Source organism: Sycon ciliatum, chromosome 7 (assembly GCF_964019385.1).
Source record: "Sycon ciliatum chromosome 7, ocSycCili1.1, whole genome shotgun sequence".
Lineage (NCBI taxonomy): Eukaryota > Metazoa > Porifera > Calcarea > Leucosolenida > Sycettidae > Sycon > Sycon ciliatum.
The window spans coordinates 10892126-10901524 of record NC_088649.1 but is presented as its reverse complement, the minus strand read 5'-3'; positions in this window follow the sequence as shown (position 1 = coordinate 10901524).

Here is a 9399-nt window from a genome sequence, read left to right as displayed (position 1 = left end):
CTCCGCCTTGCCCCCGCCGAACAACACCAACACACCATTCTGTTAGTTTCAGTAACTTCACTGCTCAACAAGGGCACAGCAGGAATCTACACCAGATTCAGGTAAACACCTACGTTGATATGCAACGGAATTACTGAGCAGAAGAACTGAAAGCACAGAGGATTTTCCACCTAAGCTTGGGGCAACACTTCTGAGCATCAATGCATTGATCTTCTTTCACGGCACAAAACGCTGCACCCTCGTCAACTTGCTTCAGACGTTCCAAGACAAGGCCGTTGGTCAACTGGCCTCCTCAACTTTGCAGACTTGTCCCTGATGTGACCGGTGATGTTCAGGCAAGTGCACATCTAAGAAGTGATTCGATTGTGAGCGAACACTTGGCCAGTGACGGCAATTTTGTGGGAGAAGCAGGATTCAATGTGCGAAGATTTAGCCGACTTGCTACTAGATATCTGATATGTGATGATGACAAAATTAATTGGTGTGTTTGGTGCACAATGTGCACTTGTGCCTTTCATCCATTTAGAGCTGAATTCAGTTGGTGTGTCCGTGTGCGTGTGTGTGTGTGTACGTGTGTGTGCACGTGTGTGTATGTGTGTGTGTGTGTGTGTGTGTGTGCACGTGTGTGTTTGTACGTGTATGTTTGTGTGCGTCCATAAGTGCCCGTGTGTTTGCGCGCATGTGTGTTTGCATGCATTTGTGTTTGCGTGCATGTGTGTGTAATTGTGTGTGTGTGTGTGTGTGTGTGTGTGTGTGTGTGTGTGTGTGTGTGTGTGCGTGCGTGCGCATGTGTGTGCATGCCTGCTTACCATCTATCCTATATGTGCGTGCACTCGTGTAGATATAACAACAAGACATACTGCATAGACGATATCGATGTGAGTGTCAAGGCGTGTTCAACCTTCACAGCCCGGCGCAAGGTCCAGGGAAAATTTGAAGAGTACACGACGACGTATATTGATTATTTCAAAAATAGATATGACAGGAATATTGAATATCCCACTCAGGTAATGTTATTGGCAAAAAACAAGACCAAGGGACCGATTTCTGAAAACAATCCTGAAGCGCAACATCAGGCACAGAAGTTAATCTACCTCGTGCCGGAGTTATGTAAACTAACTGGTGAGTTTTGACTGTACTGCCTGCCATGATAACAACGGGGTGGCCAAGATCTGCTGCTGCTGCTGCTGCTGGTGGTGGTGCTGGTGGTGGTGGTGCTGCTGCTGCTGTTGGTGGTGCTGGTGGTGGTGGTGGTGCTGCTGCTGGTGGTGGTGGAAGTGGTGCTGCTGCTGCTGCTGCTGGTGGTGGTGGTGGTGGTGGTGGTGCTGCTGCTGCTGCTGCTGCTGGTGATGCTGCTGCTGGTGGTGCTGGTGGTGGTGGTGGTGGTGGTGCTGCTGCTGCTGGTGGTGGTGGTGGTGGTGGTGGTGGTGGTGGGGGTGGCGTAGGCGGCGTCGGCGGGGGTTGGGGGTGGTGGTGGTGATGGACGACTCGTATGACGACACACGCACACATATGTTCTGTCGCACGTCCTGACCTTCAGTGACAGTGAAGAACATACAGTCGTCGCCTCCACTTATAACAAACTCGCACACAGCGAATTTTGTGATAACGTTATAACGAACCAAGGTGCATGTCCCTGTCTGATTACTATTAGTATTAGGCCACACCAAGTTAATTCTATGTTTCGAGTCGGACATTTTCTGGAAAAGGCACGTGGGATTGCGAAAAACCCCCAGAGGAAAAACAAAACTCCATTCCATGTGTACTAAGCCATGCTGCACACAGAATACCACTACTAAACTATCACTTATTATCCAAAACGACAACAAGTCGCCACAGGAGAGCTGGCAGACTGGGCTGGAGCGATACAGTAACAGATTTCAGGAATGGCTCCTTCACCACTTTGACAACAGCCGAGTGAAATTCCGCTCCATCATGATCCTGGAAAATCTCGGAGTTCTTGACACTTGGAACCTTCGCTCGCTTGTTGAGCGGGCCCTACTGCACGGCTTGAAAAATAGATTTTTCACCACTCGCTTTCTACATGTACGTACCATCGCCTAGAATGCAAGATTATCGAGAAGTTGATAACCTATGATCTGCCATACTGGCTAGAGAATGTTCGCCAGAATAACATCGGTTTACTCTTCTGGGTGCTTTTTTCTTGTCGACGATTCGAAAAGGCATGCGAGCGGTGACGCGAGGCATAGAAATAATTGGGCGTGCCTTATTATCAGGATTTTCGAATTGACATCGACAAGCAAGCTTGGCTTGTCTTCGCTTTAGGCCAAATGGAATGAAGTCATGACTTACTGGTTGTGTACTGTGAGTGCATTTCTGTTATAACGAACTTCGGCCATGAAGAACTTCTATTCTCCTGCACAATGCTGTTCGCTGTATCAGGAGTCCACTGTGCTGGGCTTGACTAGCACTGAAATGGATACAGAAGCCGGCTGGGCTGGGTTGGGCTGGGCTGGGCTGGGCTGGGCTGGGCGGGCATAGATGCCGCAATTGAGTAGTATATACTGCACTTGTACACCCGGAATTCACCCTTAGCGGGTGGGCGGAAAAACGAAAACAGTGGAAAACTAAAACCCCATTCTAGTACTGAGCCATGTTGCACACAGATTATCACTACCGGTACTTAACTGTCACTTATACCCCAAAACGACGATGACAAGTCGCCACAGGAAAGCTGGCAGAGTGGGCTGGAGGGATACAATAACAGATTTCATGGATGGCTCCTTTTGCACTTTGACATGAGTCGAGTGGAATTCCGCTCCATCACGATCGTGGAAAACCTCGAAGTCCTTGACACCTAGAATCTCCGCTTGCTTGGTGACCAGCCCCTACCGTAAGGCTTGGAAAAATAACTTTTCATCGCTCGCACCTTCTACGTACCATCGCCTTGAATGCAAGATTATCGAGAAGTTGATAACCTCCAGTCTGCCACGCTGGCTAGAGAATGTTCGCCAGAATAGCCATCGATTGACTCGTCTCGTTCTTCTTTTTCTTGTCAACGATTCCAAAAGGTGCCGCGTGGTGACGTGAAACATAGAAATAACTTGGTGTGGCCTTAGACTGGGTGTGGCATATACTGGGATGGTAAAATCAACCGTGAAATGCGTAGTACTTGTCCGTATGTCGTGACAAAAAAACTGACCGCGGCATATTATCCGGAAAAAAATACAGCACCTGGATTGGCGGGACTTGCGTGGAGTTGGACTGGCTTCCTAGGTCTTCTCCTAAAGACAAGCTGCGTGCTTTTGTTGCGCTATGCCCTGGGATTTTCGTGTGCAAGCAGTCATCAAAGAGCAAATGTCCGCGAAAAGTAAATTATTGCAGACACAGCAAGTATTCGCAACACAGAATATAATTGGTAGAGCTGATAGGCAGTTTAATAGTTGTAGAACGTCAGTGCCGTGCAATGCGAAACATTTGTGTACATTCATACGGGAGACAATTGCCTAAGCGTACATTGTATGTGGGTGTTCTGGGTTGGAGTGGAGGCAAGGTTAGCCCTCTCAGTGCCACGGGCGACTTTAGTCGCCCAGAATGAGTATGTGTGTACAAATAAATTCGTATCTCCACTTCTACACACAGGAGAGTTACAAACGACCACTCTACGTGTTCAGAAAGACCTTGGCTATCGACTCATCACATCGCTTTGTGTCCGTGGGGATAGATATCGCCAGGGCGAAGCCTGAAGTGCGCGCGCTCGGACAAACAATTGTCGCGCGTAGAAAACATGACGTATGCGCATCGCGGGTTTCTCTATTTCTTTCGCGGCAACCCATGCGTATTGGGTATCAAAACATCGAGATTTTCAGTGGCTTTCGGGCCAACTTTGTCCGAATTCCGTGCGTTGAAAGTTGACTGCACTGCGATCGATCGCGCGCGTGAGAAAGTGCAGATGCTACGAAAATGCAGAAAACGGACTTCGCTCAGGCGCCCTCGCGAGAAAGACTATTTTCGCTGTATTTTCTCTTCACAGCTGTCTGCCTGGCCATGATATCTTTCCAGAGAGCCATCGTTTGTAAAGATCCGTGGATATACAGCTGAGCTATGAAAAATTTGAGTTCGGCTCAACTCAGAAAAATTTGAATTTTTCTGACCCCCTTGGCACTGAAAGGGTTAGACAGGCTGAATGGACCCGGCTTTGCCAGGAGATAAGTCACCATAGGAAACAGGGGATGCCTAATCCTGCGTGTTACCACCCATGTTTTGCAGGTCTCACGGAAGCTGACCGCAAAAACTATCATTTCATGGAAGAACTTAACAAGTCAACGCGGCACCCGCCTGATGAGCGTGCTGAAAAAACGGAGAAGTTTACTCGGGAACTGAAGTGAGTCTGTGTTCTGTATTGCTGCCATGAAGAACTTTTTTTAAGGGGTCGTCCATAAATATCGAAGTCTTTTCACAAAACGAAGTAAACTCGTTACGGGGTGGGAGGGGTTTACCAATTATTTCGTTTCAGAAAACATTGATTCATGCATATGTACATAGTGACAGCCTTGCGACTTTTGTTGTATAATTATGACTTTTGTTGTATAATTATGACTTTTGTTGTATAATTATGACTTTTGTTGTATAATTATGACTTTTGTTGTATAATTATGACTTTTGTTGTATAATTATGCATATACATGTACAGTCAAACGTGTTTAGGACGAACACCAAGGGTCCGACGAGATTTGTTTGCAATAACGGGAGTTCTTCTTGTCCGTATGTTATACGCAGTGAATACACAGTGATTTTATCCAATGGAGTTACGAATACTAGTTCCTCTTAATCTTAAGCAAACATTAAATTGTCTTACCAGTGTTCTTCCTAACGCAGTTTCACTCTACATGCCAACATTACTTACGTTCTGAGGGGGAGGGAGGGAGCGAGGGGCTGGGTCTAAACTAAAATATTATGTTTGGGATCTCATAGCGTGTCGTTGAGACTGTCAATAATGTAGAGATATGGGTGATTGCCTACCAAGGTCTATGGAATGAAACAAGCGGAGCGATAAAGAAAGCTAGTCTTTCTGTACGCAAAGTTCCTGAACTTTGCGTACAGAAAGAAAATGTGTTGTCGCTACAATTGTTTGGTGTTACTCCTCGTCGAGGTGTTAACAATGTAACTTTTAAAATTTGCTCACTATGTTCTTGTCACTATTATTATTTCCTTCGAGTTTTGTGTCGTGCTGAACTTGATAATTTTCCACCTTGTCACGAGTGTTGTTATCTCATATCTTTACGCTATATAAGTTTTAGTCTTTCCAACTTGAGCCATTCCCTGTAAAATCCTTGATGAGAAGGGACCGAGAACGTTCGGATACTTTGACAAGTGCCTTATTTTGACTGGATGTGTGTTTGCGTGGATACTTACGACCTAACACGTACCTTCGTTATTAAAGTATTATCCGCCTCCGACCTCTTGTAAAAATTATAATAATAATCAAAATATTAACTTGGTTGAGGGAAAGAGACAAACGGGGAAAGTCCGAAGAAAAAATTGACTGTCACCACCAGGACTCGAACCAGGGACCCTCGCTTGTAGCCAGCGATGCTCTAATCACTGAGCTATGGTGTAGTCATCATCCCAGCAGAGACCGTTCAACGTTTTCTTCAGACTTCGTAACTCACACTTCCTGTGAATCCACACAGGCGGGTGGAACGCAGCCCTCACTGTACCCACACACTTCACGTACAAACTAGCACGCGGGGAGCCCCAAGTCATAAAATATTAACTGGTTTATTATTCAAACAGTAGTTTGGAGGCGGTGGGAAAACAGTTTCGTAATACGTATTCGCATGCAACGACACAAATCCACACAATTCAGTAGACACTTCTTTTCTATCAAACGTTTTCTTTCCCTTCTCTTCAGGATAGGACAGGGAATGTTGTAAATTTGAAAAACACATAACTATATAGAGAATGAAAGAAAGAAAAAAAAAGTCAACACTTCAACATAGGTGTCAAAATGATTAAAGTGTTAAAAAAACTCAAAAACAAACAGCTGCAAGTTGTAGACAAACACGTTGAACACATCAGGGAACACTTGTCACACTTTCACGAGGAGTGACACCAAACAACTGCAACGATAACACATTCTCCTTCTGTACACATAGTTCTGGATCTAGTTTACGAATATACAGAGCTTCTAACACAGCAAGATGTAACTTAGACCTTCCACGAGTCAAAATCGAAAAGATATCATCACTATACAACTTACGACAACTAGCACTGCCCGACAAATGACGCTTGATGGACGATGTCCTATCACTTAGCTCTGTCAACGTGTTCAACGTGTTTGTCTACAACTTGCAGCTGTTTGTTTTTGAGTTTTTTTAACACTTTAATCATTTTGACACCTATGTTGAAGTGTTGACTTTTTTTTCTTTCTTTTATTCTCTATATAGTTATGTGTTTTTCAAATTTACAACATTCCCTGTACTATCCTGAAGAGAAGGGAAAGAAAACGTTTGATAGAAAAGAAGTGTCTACTGAATTGTGTGGATTTGCGTCGTTGCATGCGAATACGTATTACGAAACTGGTTTATTATTATTACCGGTATTATTATTATTTGCCTCTCCGCGTTTGCATCAGGGTGTGTTACTACAAAAATCAACAAATTGACATAATACACATCCACCCCTAGCATTCGCTCAGGCCGCTCAACAAGTCAAAAGACAGTAAGGACAAGAGAAAGCGAGGGAAGGGTAACAGAGCAGCGGGGTCGAAGGCAGGAAAAAAGAAACAGGAGGCAAAGGATATTGAAGAAATATATCAGATTGTCCATTGAATTCACCATACATCATGTCATGTTCCATTTGGGCAAATCCGGGCATTCCTCTGCAGGCTCAGGTGCGGAAAAGCTGCCGCCATACTGCTCTGTCCTCTGCCAGGTCCCTGATGTGTGAGAGATCTTTATCCGTCTGCAGCTTCATTCCCTTTGTTGCGAGGTCTGTTCTCAGTATTGTTGGGAGTGTGGAAGGCGGCCGGCCACGGAATTTTTTCTCGTCCTTTGTTTGCCGGAAGTATGATGTCATGGCCATTTGTGCTGGGGACTCCTTGTCCAGTCTGCAGATGTGACCGAGTAGTCGCATCCGAGCAGCTTTAACCAGGACAGTTAGGGGCTGTGTCTCTGTTCTGCGGTGGAGGTCATCGTTGCTGACTATCCGTGGGTAGCGGATACCCACAACAACTCTCAGGTGTCTCCGATATGTCGAGTCAAGAGTACACAGCTGAGAGTCTGAGAGGCCCCATGTGCCTGCGTTGTACATCAGCAGAGGCTTGATGAAGGCTTCGTAGAGCCTCACCCGTAGCTTTTCGGAGACCAGATGTCCACGTGACCACAATGGCCACATCTTGTTGAATGTGCCCGGAGCAATCTGGATTCGGCGTGCGACATCCTCTTTGTCTCCAATAAGGGATTCAAGCTTGCGTGTGCGCCTCCACTCTTCCTCCACTCGGTCCTTCTTCCTCTGGATAGTAGTGCGTTCTGTTTTGGCTTGGTTAACTTTCAGGTCCCAGTCCGCGAGGCAGTCGCCAACAATAGGAAGGATCGAGTCCAGGTACTCAGAACTGGTGCTGACGAAGTCCACATCATCGGCATAACCTAGGGACGGCGGCAGGTTGAGGGTGATGTCTAGATTAGGTCGAGGTGGAATACAGGAGAAAACATGGCGCAGTGCAGTTTCGAGGTAGATGATGAATAACACGGGTGACAGCGAGTCACCTTGTGGGGTGCCAGATGTTGTTGCAAATGGTCGGCTTTGGGTATTTTTGATGCGTGCTGATAGTGTTGTATCTGAAACCAGGAGCTGGACCAGGCGCACCTCATCTGGCTCCAGAAATGACCGCAACACATTGACGAGTTTCCGGCGACTAATAGTGTCAAAGGCGCGAGACATATCGATACTCAGAATACTTATACTGGACTGCAGGTGCTGGCAGCGTGCAGCGATCCATCGATGAGCCCATACTACATCTGTAGTGCTTCTATTCGGTCTGAACCCACTCTGCATTTGCGATACATAAGCTTGAACTCGGGGGGTTATTCGTGCTAGAACCACTAAAGAAAGTACCTTGCGCAGGGCATTGAGCAGAACAATGGGTCTCAGACTACTTCCCGGGCCTCTTGGTTTTCCTGGCTTCTGCAGCGGGATTAACTCGCCACTGCCAAGTGTCAGGTGTTGTTCTGTCTCAACGCACATGGTGTACAGTTCGGCAAGATATGTGAAAAGGCTGTCAGGCGCATATTTTAATAGTTCTGCTGGGAGTTTGTCTGGCCCAGGTGACTTGTTGTTCTTTAGCCGTGCTGCTGCTCTCCTCACTTCGATCGTCGCGATTGGCTTTTCCATTTCGCCCATGTTATAGTCAGCCATGCTCAGTCTCTCTTGGTCGCTATTTGAGAGAGCAGCGTGGAAGTGCTCTGCTATCTTTTCAGCCATTTCCTCAGGTTGGACTATTAGCCTGCCATCTTGGTCATCCACAACGGCCTGCTTGGTTCTGTTCTTGTGTAGCTGTTGCACAGCTCTGAACATTCGGGCATCATCCTTCAGCTGTTCGATCTCTGATACTTTTCTGTCTAGGTCTGCAGATGCACATTCCTTGGCTCTACGTCGCAGTTGGTGCGAGACTTGGTTTCGCTCCTCACGGAGTTTCTGTATCTGGTGGGTGTCCTGAGCGTTCATCGTGCGGAGTCGCAGATTTTTCATCTTTTCCGAGAGTTCTTCCATCACCGTATCCCAACCGTGTCTATAACGCCGTGTCAGCTTCAGTTCTCCCGCAGCTGCCAATCCCGAGGCATGCATCATTCCTGCAACTGAAGTCCAGCCTTCATCAAGGTGTTCCTTCTCCAGGGGAGGTAGTGTTGTAACATGCTTTTCAACTTGGTCCTGATAGCGCTGTCTTCTCTCTGCGCTGGCTGTCAACTGCTGCACATCCATTTTCTTCCGACTGTCTTGCGGGGTATGCTCTCTCGGTGACGTTAGGACGTAGAATTTTGGTAGGTCAAAGGTAGCAATCACCAAGCGGTGATCGCTACAGGTAGACGTTCCAGCATATAACCGTGCATTCAGAAGAAGGCTCTTCTGGGAATTTTGGCACAGTACGAAATCAATTTGATTATACACCTTGACCGTGATTCCTGATGCTAATCTCCGAGTCATTGACCATGTTGTGGTATGACATGCTCTGTGCTGAAAAGCGGTGTTGGCAGCAAATAGTTGATGGGACCAAAGCAAGGCCAGTGTAGTTTCGTAACTGGTTTAATAATCAAAAAATAATAATTGTGGAAAGGAAAAGGACATATGGATACGAGTTAAGAGTAACTCTCCATCACTGTAACTGGATACTATATACAGTCAGAAAAAAAGTCAGTCAGTCAGTTATTGCACTTTCTG